This window comes from Perognathus longimembris, chromosome 2 (assembly GCF_023159225.1).
Source record: "Perognathus longimembris pacificus isolate PPM17 chromosome 2, ASM2315922v1, whole genome shotgun sequence".
In the NCBI taxonomy this organism is placed as follows: Eukaryota; Metazoa; Chordata; class Mammalia; order Rodentia; family Heteromyidae; genus Perognathus; species Perognathus longimembris.
Window position 1 is genome coordinate 36,909,639 of NC_063162.1, and position 16,504 is coordinate 36,926,142.

At 39.0% G+C, this 16,504-nt stretch overlaps 1 pseudogene; it reads left to right on the plus strand.

Annotated features, from left to right (window-relative positions):
* LOC125343920 overlaps window positions 1-12,973 on the plus strand; it is a 58,393-nt pseudogene extending 45,420 nt beyond the window's left edge.
* Window positions 12,974-16,504: the final 3,531 nt, after the last annotated feature.

The following is a 16,504-nucleotide window of genomic DNA, read 5'->3' on the forward strand; positions in this document are numbered from 1 at the left end:
ATAAGGATAATTTCTCCTTTTTGTCACCAATATGCCCCTAAACTAGTGGGCTGCAACTGAGCTTTAGACACTAAACCCTTGTTATAATAGAGTCAAATTTAGGTGCTAATGCAATATCTAAATTGTTAAGAATGTCATAGTATGAACATCTCTTTTCTAGAAATTAAGCCTCTAGATTTCACTGCCAAAGTTATAGAAAATTCAGGAATCTAGACAGATTCAACAACACCTTAAAGGATAAAAGGGTAAGATTCAGACAAGAAGCATTTTACTTGACGAAAATGCCCTCATTTGATCAATAGACCACTGGCACACTTACAAGTCAGCAGCTATGCTTGGACTCAATCCAGGTAGCCTGCAGTTTGCTCTAAAGAACTAGGCTGTGGTCTGCCAGGCTGTGCTGCACATACAGTATGATGTCATATTTCTCTCTCAAGTTAGATTATATCAGGCCAATAGAGACAAACAAAAATCAATGAGATACTGTTTAAACTTAAATCAGAAACATAACTTCACTCTTCTTCAGAAAAAGAAAACCCATTTTAAATGCCTGTTTCTTTTCCCATAGTACAAATACTTCTGACAGCTGGTTTCTGAAAGCTTGGCCCAATGCCATGATGAGAAATGAAACTACAAATCCATCCTGGCCTGCTGCTGACATCAGCAGGCGTGGGACAGTTGCCATGCCTCTGGGGAAGTGTGGACACATCAGTCTCACAGCGACAATCCTTCTCTAGTTACTCAAGAGCACCAATGAATAAGAACTGAAGCTCCTTTCCACTAGCTCCGATAATATTGTAATAACGCATCTGAGTGCAAGTTTCAACATCTGCAAACACAATTTGTCAAGCAATATAAAACAATCTTATTGTAAAGTCAAGCTAATTTGATGGATGAATAACCTTTTTATCATTTTTATCCTTACACTGGGACTGTTTTTATTTTGTTTTTGTCTTTGTTTTGTTCAAATAGGTTGAGCTATTTCTCCTCAGTCATCAAAACATATTTCTTTTATATATTTTTTTATTATCAAATTGAATTACAGAGAGGTTACAGTTTCATACATTAGGCATCGGATACATTTCTTGTACTGTTTGTTACCTCGTCCCTCATTCCTCCCTCCCCTCTCTCCCTTTCCCCTCCCCCTCCCCTCCATGATTTGTTCAGTTGTTCAGTTAATTTTCACCAAACAGTTTGTAAGTATTGCTTTTGCAGTTGTTTGTCTTTTTTTTTACCCTGTGTCTCTCGATTTTGGTATTCCCTTCCAATTTCCTGGTTCTAATGCTAAGTGAAATGAACTCCATGTTAAGGAAATGATTGTTATATCACAGTTGTAACTACTTTCAACGTGTGCCATATGTAACTGTAGCCTCTATTATTGATGATATTCCTGTATCACCTTCCTGTAGTTGTACCTACACTATCTCTGTATCTCATCTGAGTATATTGGAAACCGGGTATACTGGTATTAAAACATATTTCTACCATAGAAAGTACTTGAAACAGCTTAGGAAAGACAAAGTTCCAAGGGTTTAAGTTAGTGGTTTCCAGGCCTTGCTAATCATAAGAACTTTGAGGTCAGATTTTTTAAACTGTATGCTTCACCTTAGGATATTTAAGTCTAGTTCTGGTGGGACCCAAGAATTTTTTTTTATTGTTTTTAAACTTCCAGTCATTTTGATGGGAAGCCAGGACTGAGTCTTGAGATTCAGAAACAAGTGTTTTGTTCTTGTTTTTTTTTTCTTCCTTCCTTCATTGTCTCATGAACTAAGAATTTCCACCATGAATTCTGCCCTTGAGACATTGCCAGCCATCTTTCCCTTCCCATCACCTCCTACCCCAGAAGAGGAGAATTACTTGGCTTCATTAGAGAAGCAGAAGAGCTAAGCAGTCATGGCTGATCCTCTGAGCTCTGGCTATTGGTCTCTTCCAAGAAGGCCTGCTCCTATGCAGAACATCTTCTTGAAGAGGATTCTTCCAGAATAGCTCTGTCTTTAAGGCTTCTCTCTTGGTCCTCCGAATCTTTTCTCTCTACACTAGAAGCTCCTTCAAATGTTAGATAAGACGCATCCACCATACAATTCTAACTCCTGCATGCACTTCCCACTCTGGCATACATAAATAAATGATCCAAGCCCGGAACTGGTGGCTCACATCTGTAATCCTAGCCACTCAGGAGGCTGAAATATGAAGACTGGGGGTTGAAGACAGCCTGGGCAGGAAAGTCAGTGGAACTCTTTAATTAGCCATGAGGAAACTAGAAATGGCATTGAGGCTCAAAGTGGTACAGCCCCAGCCTTTGAACAAAAGTGCCTAGGGGGCTGAGGATATGGCCTAGTGGCAAAGAGTGCTTGCCTCGTATACATGAGGCCCTGGGTTCAATTCCCCAGCACCACATATATAGAAAACGACCAGAAGGGGCGCTGTGGCTCAAGTGGCAGAGTGCCAGCCTTGAGCAAAAAGAAGCCAGGGACAGTGCTCAGGCCCTGAGTCCAAGGCCCAGGACTGGCCAAAAAAAAAAAAAAAAAAAAGTGCCTAGGGTCAGTGCCCAGGCCCAGAGGTCAAGCCCCACAACCTGCCAAAAAATAAAATAAAATAAAATAAAATAAAATAAAATATAAATACCTTCCTTGATTTCAATGTATATGACCCACACACACACATTGATAAATTGAAACCTGATCCCCTGTGTGAGATTTTTTGGAGATCTGACTTCTTGGAGGTGAGTTGTTCATTTTTTGTCAGTCATGGGACTTGAACTCTGGGCCTGGGAGGTGAGTAGTTCATATGGAAAGAGCCTTCATCAATAAGATTGTAGTCCCTAATAAAATAAGGCCCAAAGAGCATCCTCGCCCCTTTCAGCATTGAAGCCATCTATGAACCAAAGCATTATACTCTCAACACACATTAAATCTGCTGATACCTAGATCTTGGGACTTTCAGCCACCAGAACTGTGGGCAATAAATTGCTGTTTATAAACTACTCAGTTAGTGGTGGTGTTGCTATAGCAATAAAATCAGACAAAGACAACTCTGCATTTCGAGTAGGCTCAGGGGTGCAGCACAATTCAAAATCTTACCTAGCACATGAGGTTTTCAGTTTGATCCCCTGCACATCAAAAATAAATAATTAATAAACAAGTGAATAAAATAATTTCCACCTACTCCCTATAACTACTTACCAAACAGCTTCTCTAGAAGTCTTCATTCAGACCATTTGGCATTGAGTCAAAACACATCTGAATGTTTTGTGCTGCAGTCACGATTAATCAAGAAATGCCACACAATAAGCCCCAAAGCACACAAAAAGTTGGAGCCTAGAAGCATGGAAACAGTTTATGATAGGTTCCCTTTCAGACTGCTTCTAGCAAACCTCTCCTATTTAGCAGGTCCATATTGGGGATGCAGTAAAAGACAATACATAGGCTAAAATTTGCAAAATTGATGGGAATGCAGAGGTAAGAAAAGAAACTTCCCCTCAGTTTTCTCTCCCTGATGGAGCCAGAGACACCAGCATCTAGGGGTAGAGAGTTCATCCTCCTAACTCTTCCCTCTTTATTATAGGGGGGGGAGAGAGAGAGAGAGAGAGAGAGAGAGAGAGAGAGAGAGAGAGAGAGAGAAAGGGAGGAAGGGAGAGAGAGAGAGAAAGAGAGAGAGAAACACAACTCTTTTTCCCCCAGTGCTAAGGATGAAAGAAGCAAACACTTGTATATGCTAGCTAGGCCAGGACTCCACCATTGAGCGTCACTCCAACTCTGGTACTTAATTTTTTAGGTTAGCCTATGTTAACTGTATACAATAATATAGCAATTAGCATATATTAATTGCATGTAATAATATAATAATTGTACACTGTGATTTTTAAGGCTATGTCCATATTTAGGTAACCTTACTCAGCAAAAGCAGGGGCATTGGGTATGTTAATTTTGTTAAATATTTTTCAGTGGGAATTTTATATATAATTATTGTGCAAAAGAGAGATAGCTTTTTCTAAAATGATGGCTACCAAAAAAAAAAAAAGCAAACTCCATTTCACTGCAGGTAGAAGTGGAGAAATAATTTTGATGTCACTTTTATTTTTAAAAAGTGCCCTGAATTTTTTTTAGTTTAAAGATGCATATTCCTTATTGAATCAGACAGAATTCTCATACAGAAGTAAATGTGTTCTTCTGCCTAAATCTTATTGGTGCTTTTATGAAGAGTTTCAAAGTGCATTGGCAGAGTAGCAATGAGAGAAAAGCATTAAATAACCATTACACCAAGAAGCAACTTTGATGCCTAAAACTAGAGTTAACAGTTCCCAATGCTGTGAATTATCTTCCATTAGAGTTTAACATACCTACAATCAACATTCATCATTCTCCATTTTGCCAACTTGAAATTTATTATGATTCACATGGTGATTCATTTTTTCAATTTTCCTGTATATGAGAAAAAAGATCTTGATGAAGTGGGGCTGGGAATATGGCCTAATGGCAAGAGTGCTTGCCTCATATACATGAATCCCTGGGTTCAATTCCTCAGCACCACATATATAGAAAACAGCCAAAAGTGGCACTGTAGCTCAAGTGGCAGAGTGCTAGCCTTGAGAGAAAAGAAGCCAGAAGAAGACAGTGCTCAGGCCCTGAGTTCAAGGTCCAGGACTGGCCAAAAAAAAAGATCTTGATGAAGAAATTCAATAGTATTGATCTATATGAGAGAGTCCTTTTTTTTTTTTTCTTTTTTGCCAGTCCTGGGCTTGAGACTCAGGGCCTGAGCACTGGCTCTTAGATTCTTTTTGCTCAAGGCCAGTACTCTATCTCTTGAGGCACAGCATCACTTCCAGCTTTTTCTGCTTAGGTGGTGCTGAGGAATTGAACCCAGGGCTTCATGCACACTGGGCAAGCACTGTACTGCTAAGCTACATTCCCAGACCCGAGAGAGTCCTTCTTATCTTGGAAATAAGATGAATGTTCAAATGATCTTTAAGATTCTTTTGCAAAAAGAGTTGTTTATTTAAGAAGTAACACTAAAACTGAACAATGTGGGTCACACTTGTAATCTCAGCTCAGGAAGCAGAGATCAAGAAAACCATGGTTAGAGGTCAGCTCTGGCCAAAAGCTAATGAAATCTCATCCATAGGCATGATAACACACACCTATAATCTTATGCATGAGGAGATATAAGTAGAAGGATTGCAATCTGTGGCCAAACCAGGCAAAAAATGCTGAGACCCCTATCTGAAAGATAATCTAAAGCAAAAAAAGGGATGAGTGGGCGGCATGGTAGGGCATCTACTTAGCAAGTAGAAAGCTCTGATTTCTAAAGTTAGTATCACCAAAATTTGATGTACCCTCACACAGCATAGAATTATTGGACTAATACAGTGATGGTCCTGCTCTGGTTAGAATATAGTCCCAATCAAAACTAAAGCATGGATTGGGAATGTGGCTTAGTGGTAGAGTGCTTGTCTAACATGCATGGAGCCCTGGGTTTGATTCCTCAGTACCACATAAACAGAAAAAGCCAGAAGGAGTGCTATGGCTCAAGTGGTAGAGTGCTACCCTGGAACAAAACAAGCTGAGAAACAGTGCCCAGGCCCTGAGTTCAAGCCCCAGGCCTGGCAAAAATAAAATAAAATAAAGCATGTTCTCACAGCCACCCTGTACACCCCTTACAAAGTGTTTGTTTATATTCAAATAGTGCCAGTATGGAATTCTTAATGTGCAGGTGTTATCAGCTTCTTTCTTCTTGGTTTCACAAATGTACTTATTAAAGATGAACTCTAGGAAACATTGGTGCAAGTAAGCACTTGAAAATTTCAACTGAATTCATTGACAAGTTTTTTTTCCAGATTCCATTCATATAGATAATAGGTTGCATGAGCCCTAACTTCAAGCCTTAGTAAGATGGGGTCAATGTGCTGAGAAAAGGAGAATTCGCTCTATGAAACACTTTTCAACTATGAGATAGATTATAATTGTTCTTTCCTTTAAGTACAATTTCATATTCTCTTCCTTGCAACTAACATTTTAAAAATAAGCTAATTCAGTGCACTACATACACATATATATCATCTATCAAGGGTCCCCAAGGATTTGGTTCTGCCACTTTTCTATGCTCCATAGCAAAAGCATCAATATTTCTTTTTGTCAAAGGCTTCGATATTCTTACATTATCTGGCAAGATGACATGTCAAGTGGGATATGATTTAATCAGAAAGTTGGAAAATATTCAATCTCATAAGAGCAAGGAGAAAAACACATTATCTAGTAAAGAAAACTCATTTCCTTCTAGAAGAATACAGATTTTGTTCCTATGAAGGGAAGATAGCTGATTTATATTACCAACAGCAACATCTCATTTGGACCTTTAGGATCTCATTTGCACTATAATTTCAAACATTTAGATGTTAAATCCTTCCACCAAATTGTAAATTCCTTTTTCTCTCATATCAAAACCATATTCCTTTGAGTTATTTCCCCATTTTGGCTCACATAATGTATTGCAAAGTCACCTTTATAAGACAGCAGGAAATATGCTTACGTCTTTGCTATCTTTAATCATCAGATGGACTGGAATCTACAGGGAGCAGTCACATCTGGAAACAGGGAAATTTGACTAACTTGCTATTTTTTAATGAAAGGGTTGAGAAAAAAGAAGTCTTTCAAATAACTTATGCTGCTTATTATTTCTTTATTCATTAATTATTTATTCTCTCCCTAGGGAGAAAGCCAGTAATTCCTTGCACAACAGTTGCAAGAGAAAGAACTCCCGACCTTCACACTGTGCTGCAGTACTCATTAAAAAGGAAGGAGAGGAAAGAGTAAAATTCTCATCCCTAACCTCAACAACACCAACCACAAATGTCCAGGATTACAACTATTCTGGTATTGTAACATGCAGAGGGAAGCTCATCAAGATGATCTTCAATTACATGATTGACACAGTGTCCTGTCATTGAGTTCTGCTATTTCAGTTACAATGAACTTTGCAGGTGTTAAGATGACCAAGTGTTCTCAGGTGCCCGATTCCAGGAACTCAATTGCAGTGAATTTTAGTACTTCATGTCTTAAAGATGGACATTGAAGGCTCTCTTTTTAATGCAGTTCCTTCATTTTACCAGTGCAGACACTAATACCTAGTGATCGTAAGCTGTCATAGAGTGCTAGCACGATGCATGACTTATGTGTTTGTGATGATGGTAGTATAAACAAACCTACCACTGTGCCTATTGTACAGAAGTAAAGCACACACAATTATATGCAATAAAAAAAAACATTTCATTAGAGGTAATGACTATATTGTTAGTCTATGTATTTATTTAATAAGCTTTTATCACTTTTTGGGAATGTACACTTCTATTGGTGAAAAAAACATTTACCATAAAATACCCATATACCATGTTATGCCAACACTAGTCTTTCACCTCTCATATTTACCAAGTCTCTTGATTGCATTAAGAGGCTCCATGGAGTAATAAGCCTATTGCTGTCTGGTTTGAATTCTATAATAGTTTTTAGAACATGACCCTTATTTAAGCAAGGTTTTACTATTATATCTCCTTCAAGACCACCTTCTCCATATTGCTGGCATTGTTTTCTACCACTTACCTTAAAAGCAAGAAGCACCCTGATCTGATCTTTTCTTTACAGCATCCCAACTGGGCTGCCTTTCCATGTTGCAATAAAAGAACTTTCCAAGCTGTTTCTCAATGCTCCAGAGAGTGTGAGTGTTACTCTCCATAAGTGCTGGGAATCCACATCCACTGAGGGATAGAGAAGATATGGGAAAAAGAAAAGCCTCCTGCCAAGGGTGTTAGATTTTCCTTTATAAACATCCACCTCTATCTACAGACAGTAATTTGTGCCTCCTTCAAGACTCCTGACTCACTGCCTCTATTCAAGTCTCTTGATTAGCTCCCAAGAAACTGGTAAGGAAAATATGATACTATCAGAGAGCCTGGGGCCTTTTTGTTAGCATGTTCTGGCTAGATTGCCACCATCCATGATTAAGATAACAACAATTTCCCCACTTCATTTCTCTGAAAATCTGAGACACTTTTTTGGAAATAGCTAAGAAATTGCTCATGGATAGTCTATGCTCCTGGTACTCTCGCTATCAAAGGGAAGTCAAATTCATTACCATTTGGGGACAGCATCTAGAATTATACAGAGTAAAATAATAGAAAGTAAAATGAAAATAAATGAGGTCAAATGAACACACTATAGAGTATGTATATATAGCAATATATAATATATTATGGCACATATATTTTATATATAATATGTAATGTGTTTAATGTATAATACATTTAATATTTTACATATGTGATAAATATTATATAGTATGTAATGATATACAAAGTTTGGAATCTGCATACTTGCTGAGATGACACATCCATGTGCCTGACAGTTGCTCTGTTACCTCAACCCACATGTACTCCCTACCTGCCTATCCCCTATCACCTGCCTCTTAAGTAGTTTCCCAATGAGTTAGCTCAGGAATACTGAGCTACTTCTACTAGAAAGCCACACTAGGTCACACTAGCAATGGTACATGAACTTCTGGACATTCCCTTGTGCCTCCTGGCAACTTAGAGTTTCCATATGGGTACAAAGTAATAGCTGGGAAGGGTTCTTCTTGAGAGCCTAACTTCCTTACAACCCAATAGACTAAATGAGACTATACCATAGATTAGATAGATTTAGAATATGCTATCCAACAGAGGTGAGATGCACATTCTTCTGAAGAGCTTATAAAAGGTTCTTTTAAATTATAAAAGAGTTTTCTGAAAAATGGATTATATCTTAGACTATAATACAAGTCTTAATAATTAGCCAAGAAAGTTGAAATAATTTCTTGTATCTTATGGATCATAATGGAATAAAACTACAAAAGGATAACAAAGCAAACTACAGAATTATTCAAACATATGGCCATACCACTAAAGCCAATCTGCAGATCTTCATCCGAACACTAATGACATCCTTCACCAAACTGAAAAAAGAAAAAATAAATAAAACTCATATAGAAGCACCAAAGACTTGAAATTTAAAAACAGCCAAAACAATCCTGACCCAAAGAGTAATGCTAGAGGTATGACGATAACCAATTTTAAATTAAGCCATAGTATCATAGTAGCTAAAATAGGATGGGACTGTCACAAAAAGAGATATGTATATCAATGGAACAGAAGAGAAAAACCAGAAATAGATGAATGTCACTATGGCAACTTGATTCCCAGCAAATATGCCAAAAACATACATGAGAGAACAGACATCTTTAAATCAATAGTGCTGGGAACAGGATTGTCACATATGGCAGAGTGATACTAGATCCTGGTTTGCCACCATGCACGAGAATCAGCCTGAAGTAGATCAAAGAATGAATCAGTCAATGAGTCAGCCTGTCTGCTCTTGCCTGATGAGGCTTTCTAAAGACACTGTCACCCACTTACCCGAGTAAATCATGGCACCATTTCTTAATCAATCACCATTCTCAAATTTGCCTCCTACTACTTACTTGTAGGTCTTCAGGTATTACCTAGAGGCTGAGGCAGTATAGGCAAAGACACAGTCGAGGGGAAAAGCTCCCTGAGTATGTGGCCTGAAGTTCAAGAATTAATAGCAGAATACAGTGGTGAGGAGCACAAGTTAGATACTAGCACCAGACTTGCTTGAATTCAGCGTTCCTTTGCAACGCTACAGCATGTCAGAGACCTGAACAAGCTTTCTCATGGTTTTTTTTGCTCCATTTCTCATCTGGAAAAGTGGAATAATTATAGTTTTGCCTGTATAATATGTTTGTAATGATTAAGCAGAAGAAATATACACCTAGCAGATTTAGAAAAAAATGGCAAGAACCAGGTGGCGATATAATTCTACCAATTTAGGAGGCTGAAATCTGAGAACCACAGGTCCAAGTCAGGCTGAATTGGAAAGTCTGTGAGACTCATCTCTAATTAATAAGCAAAAAGCCAGAAGAGGAACTGTGACTCAAATGTTAGAGCACCAGCCTTCAGTGGAAAAAGCAAAGGCTTAGCACCCAGGTGCTGAGTTCAAGCCCCAGTTCACACACACACACACACACACACACACACACACACACACACACTCAAGAACAAGGAATAAGTGGCTGGGCTGGGAATGTGGCTTAGTGGTAGAATGCTTGCCTAGCATGCATGATTCCTCTGTACCACATAAACAGAAAAAGCCAGAAATGGCACTGTGGCTCAAGTGTTAGAGTGCTATCCTGAGCAAAAGAAGCTCAGGGACAGTGCCCAGGCCCTAAGTTCAAGCCCTAGGACTGGCAAAAAAAAAAAAAAAGAATGAGGAATAAGTGGCATAGGTGAGCCTTATGAAAATCTAAGCTACTTACTACATGTTACATTAAACTAGCTTTAGAACACAGTGCACTTGGACCCAGCACTCACCCCATAGGACAATGATCCTGAGGCTCTGTGCACTAGGAGGTACCATACTGATATGTTCTGCATCTTTGGATTCCTGCCATTCTCAGCATAGTCATCTTCTGTGCTGAGCAGGTGCATGTGGCTAAGCAAAGAGAAGGACAAAGTTATGTCAGACTCACTGTACTTGGTTTGTAACCTGGAAAGAAAATCAAATTCTGCAATGAAATGGCAAAAGTGAGGCCCAAATTATAGCTTCAAGTTTATATATTATTTAGATCTTTCATTGTGACAAGTTTTCATCTTCACTATTGTAGATGGATGTTTCTTTCTCCCATAAATTCATACTTTATATCATGAAAGTAGTATTTAAAATGGGACTTTAATAGCTAATTAGGAACCTTCATGATGGGATTTGTGCCCTTATAAGAAAAGAGCAGAAGTCAGGTGCTGGTGGATCATGCTTGTAATCCTAGCTACTCAGGAGGCTGAGATATGAGGATCACAGTTCAAAGCCACCCCAGGCAGGAAGGTCCATGAGACTCTTATCTCCAATTAACCAATATAAATCTAGAAATGGTGCGGTGGCTCAAAGTGGTAGAATGGTAGCCTTAAGCAAAGGAGCCCACATGCCAAATTCAAGTCCCACATCTGACCATTGTCTAAGCTAGCCATTCTCCAGTATTTTTTTTTGTGGCTGCTTGAGCTAAGACACAAACTTTGTCATTGCAAGTGCAAAAGACCATCCCATCTTCTCATGGAACTTGCAATGTGTTCATTAGTTGCTAATAGCAGTGTGATCTTGTAGAGTGACAGGGAAGCTATCAATGGTTGAGGGAAGGAACATACAGTCTACATTCCTCAACACAACCACAACTCTGCCAAATGCAATGTGTGTGCTTGTTCTCTTTCTTGATGATGAAAGAAAACAATATATTTGAACATGTGTATTATGCTTATGTATTGTGTTTATTATGTATATGAAAATATGTATTATGCTGTAACTTCCCAAGAACTCTTACTCGGTCTCTCTCTGTCTCTGTCTCTCTGATCTTCTGTTTGTCTCTCTCTCACTCTCCCTGTGTGTGTTTCCATCCTCTGTCTCTCTGTTGTTGCCTCTATCTCTCTGACTCTCTCTGTCAGTCTCTGCCTCTCTGTCTCTCACTCTCTCATACTCACCCTTTCCCTTCTTTGCTCTTGTTCCTTCTCCTCCTTTCTTTCCTTGCTTTCCCTCTTTTTGTCTTCCTTTTCTCTCCCTCCCTGTCTACTGTGACTGTATGTGTGCATGGTGGATATATAAATGTGTATACATGTTCTTTTTTGGTTCAAACACCTGGGTGAAGGTGGGCCAGAAATTAGCAATATCCTGAGATTTCAAAACAATCATACCTGCTAAATGTGGAGATTTCAGAACCAAGGACAGCACTCTGTCCATCTCTTCCACGCCTATAATTACACTACTCTACCTGTGGACGGACGTGATGCCAACAGATTTCCCCCACAGTCATAACAATTAAACAAATCTCTCACTACTCAAAGAAAAAAATAGTACTGGAGCGATGGGTGAGTGTTTAGGTGTGGGGACCCTGGCGGGTAGGTGACTTCAATCCACAGCCATCCTGTCCCTCGGCCGGTTTAGGAGTGAACTAATCCGGGCCTTCGGTTCCGAGCAGCTAGAAAAAGGTCATCTCTCGGGACAACTGGCACAAGCGCCGCAAGACCGGGGGCAAGAGGAAGCCCTACCACAAGAAGCGGAAGTATGAGCTGGGACGCCCCGCCGCCAACACTAAGATTGGCCCCCGTCGCATACACACAGGCCGAGCTCGAGGTGGCAACAAGAAATACCGTGCTCTGAGGCTGAATGTGGGCAACTTTTCCTGGGGCTCTGAGTGTTGTACTTGTAAAACAAGGATCATTGATGTTGTCTACAATGCATCCAATAATGAGCTAGTCCGCACCAAGACCCTAGTGAAGAACTGCATTGTGCTCATTGACAGCACACTGTACCGACTGTGATACGAATCCCACTATGCATTGCCCCTTGGCCGCAAGAAGGGGGCCAAGCTGACTCCTGAAGAGGAAGAGATTTTAAACAAGAAGAGATCCAATGTAGTTCAGTGGTAGAGCATTTGCTCAGCCGGCCCAAGGCTATGGATTTGATCCCCAGCACCACTTAAAGAATAATGAGAAGAGAAAGGAAATGGAGGAGGACTAAGTTCTTGCTTCTTAGCATCTCCTTAAGTGGCTAGCTACCCGCCAGGAGGCAGGTCCTCCCCAGCTCCCTGACCTTGAACTCCAGACTCCAGAACTGTGAGAAAATAAATGTTTGTTGTTTAAACCACACACACAAAAAAAAGAAGAGATCCAAGAAAATTCAGAAGAAATACGATGAAAGGAAAAAGAATGCCCAAATCAGCAGTCTTTTAGAGGAGCAGTTCCAGCAGGGGAAGCTTCTTGCCTGCATTGCATCCAGACCAGGCCAGCGTGGCCGAGCAGATGGCTAGAAGGCAAGGAGCTGGAATTCTATCTGAGGAAGATCAAGGCCCGGAAAGGCAAATAAAGTCATCTACCATCCTTAGCTCATGTAATAAATGTCTTTATTGCCAAAGAAAAAAGAAAAGAAAAAAATAGTACTAATATCTAGCTGATTTGGAGAGGGGAAGGGAAATAACAGAAACAGTGGGACAAAGGGTGAACCAATTCAGCAGTGAAACCCACTACACACTATATTCGAAATGAACTATACAACTTTAAGGGAAGGAAGTCGGGAGGGGGAAAAACAGAGAATGAGGGAGGGGGTAAGACTGTTCAAAAGGAAATGTACTCATTGCCTGATGCATGTAACTGTAGCCCCTCTATATATCACCTTCACAATAAAAATTTTAATTAAAAATAAAAACATGGTATCATAGTAGCAGTGCCTAACCCTTATTAATGTTCAATATATGCAATCATTCTTTATTTTGTTTAATTCTCAAACTGGTCCTGTTGGTATCATGTAGCATTGTATTGTCTCCAATGTATAGAGGAGGAAAAGAGGCTTGCCCAATTCTGGAGGAAGTCAAGAAATTTGTCCCAGATTGTATGGCTAGAAAGAAGCAGAGACAAAATTGGAATCTAAATTAGACTATTATTGTTGTTATTGTTGATATATAGAGATACATACTTATGTAAATAACCCTGTTTGGAAAAAAATTTCTCCAAATGGTTTTTCAGTCTCCTGATTCTTTTCAGGGGATGTTCTCACAAACGTGATTTCACCATAAGACCTTACACTCCACGTGTTCCTTTACCTTGCAATACTGACCATCCTTGAAGCCAACAACATGTGGGGTCCTCCGCAAGGGGTCACATTATGAGGATAAGACACAAGTCTCCCAGTTAGCCACTGAATTCAGTCTTAACCTGTGCATGGTAGAGTTACTATCTCCAATAAGGATGAAACAAGAAGCAGGAATTTTTAAAATTTTTTCTTTATAAAATATTACTGTTCTTCAGAGAATTACTCAGCATTTTATAATGTCTTGAAATTCTTTTTTTGTCTTTGAAAATAAAATGTATTACAGTTGTTCCAACTATGTATATATATTCAAGAGGAAAATTAAACCAAAAGGGAAACTGGCCCATTTTCCACCCCACCCCACCCACCATCTAACCACTCTTCCTCGTGCTCTGTATTCCTCCACTGTCCTTTCTTTGTCACTGCAGCTGGTGAGAGAGCAACACTATTCCCACCTTAAACAAAGAGCTACCATGCATTATCAGGTAAGCATTCTAGGGCTCTAAGTCAACTCTTGTTTCTGGGAAGAATATCAATGTTCTGAGTTTTTATTCAGTAATATTTTCTAGTAAGGGTTTTCCTAACTTGTTGTGGAAGTTATGAGACTGAGTATCAATTATAACCCATAAGTATAAGTAGCTGATTCAACTATATCATAGGAGACGTCACAAATCAGAATTTCAGCTACTACAATTATCAACCTGCTCCTCACTTATCTACCACTAGATGGTACTAAGTGATTCTCTCTCTCTCTCTCTCTCGCTCACTCATCCTCTGTCTCTGTGTCCCTTTAATGCTAAATATGTGAAATAATGTTAAAATGCCCTTTAATGTTAAAATAGATTTGAAGGAAATTTAGAGGGTGACAGAAAACTTTTAAAATGAGTTGTGGCTCCTAAATTTAAATCACTGAAAGAGTTTTGGATTCTATCTCAGTAAAACTAAAAAGGGAAAGCTGCGGCTGGGAATATGGCCTAGTGGTAGAGTGCTTGCCTCATATATTTGAAGTCCTGAGTTCAATTCCTCAGCATCACAAACATAGAAAAAGCCAGCAGTGGCGCTGTGGCTCAAGTGGTAGAGTGCTAGCCTTGAGCAAAAAGAAGCCAGGGACAGTGCTCATGCCCTGAGTTCAAGCCCCAGGACTGGGGGAAAAAAAAGCTATACTAAGTTTTCCATATATGGTTAATCTTAAGAATTCATATACTAGTGGTAGAGTTCTTACCTCGTGTACATGAAACCCTGGTTCGATTCCTCAGCACCACATATATGGAAAAAGCCAGAAGTGGCACTGTGGCTCAAGTGGTAGAGTGCTAGCCTTGAGCAAAAAGAAGCCAGGGACAGTGCTCAGGCCCTGGTTTCAAGCTCCACGACTAGTAAAAAAAAAAAAAAAAAAAAAAAAAGAATTCATATACTTTTTCAACATATTTATACAAAAGCTCTCTGCTTAGGTACAAGTTGAAATTTTCAATTTAGATGAATAGTCTAGACATGCTAGGTTATATAGCATAATATATAGCATAATATATATACATTATATGCCGTACATATGCACATATACAAAACATCACTGAACTTTTGTTCTTTTTGTGTGTCTTTACAAAATCACCTTGCATGATCAGAAAATAACCACGAAGTTGTAACTCCTCCTCTCCTCCTTGGTTATTCATTACTCACAGAAATAGACAATCCTATTTCTAGCTTTTCCATATCTTTACAATACAAAGTATCTAAACAATAACACAAAACGAAGCTTAAAAATCCATTCTTTAACCTGGAGAATATTTTCTGTACTTAATTCAATTTGGATTTCTATTCCACAGAGACAGTTTATAGTACAGCATTTTCTCATCAGAGATTATCTTGATTATCAGAGATTATCTCATCAGAGATTATCTAAATTATCTTGTTAGATAATTTAGAAAACTAAGAAGTAAACAAATCCAGACCAGTAAACATCTACCTCTTAATCCCGGTTGCATCCTTTCAGAGAAATAATCATTCTAGCAAACAGTCTGTAAGTAGAAATGACAAAATAATAATAATAATAATAATAATAATAATAATAATATAGCCAATTCAGATGCCCATTCTGACTTTGATTCTTACTATTCACATGACCCTAGACAAATATCATATGATCTATCTCAGTTGTATCTCAACTGCATGATAGGGTTAATAAAAAATATCTACCCCAGTAAGAATGTCCTTTATCAAGAAAACTAACAATAATAAATGTTGGAGGGGATGTGGCCAAAAGGGAACCCTACTTCATTGTTGGTGGGAATGTAAACTGGTTCAGCCACTCTGGCAAGCGGTATGGAGATTCCTCAGAAGGTTAAACATAGAGCTCCCCTATGACCCAGCAGCCCCACTTTGGGGCATCTACCCAAAATATTACAAACAAGACCACACTAAAGTCACCAGCACAATAATGTTCATTGCAGCACACTTTGTCATAGCTAGAATATGGAACCAACCCAGATGCCCCTCAGTAGATGAATGGATCAGGAAAATGTGGTACATATACACAATGGAATTTTATGCTTCTATCAGAAAGAATGACATTGCCCCATTCATAAGGAAATGGAAGAACTTGGAAAAACTTATACTAAGTGAAGTGAGCCAGACCCAAAGAAACATGGACTCTCTGGCTTTCCTCATAGGGAATAATTAGCACAGGTTTAGGCTAGTCACAGCAGAGGATCACAAGAGCCTAATAGCTATGCCTTTATGAATGCATAAGATGATGCTAAGTAAAATGAACTCCATGTTGTGGAAACGACTGTTATATCACTGTTGTAATTACTTTCAACATGCCATGTGAAACCGTAGCT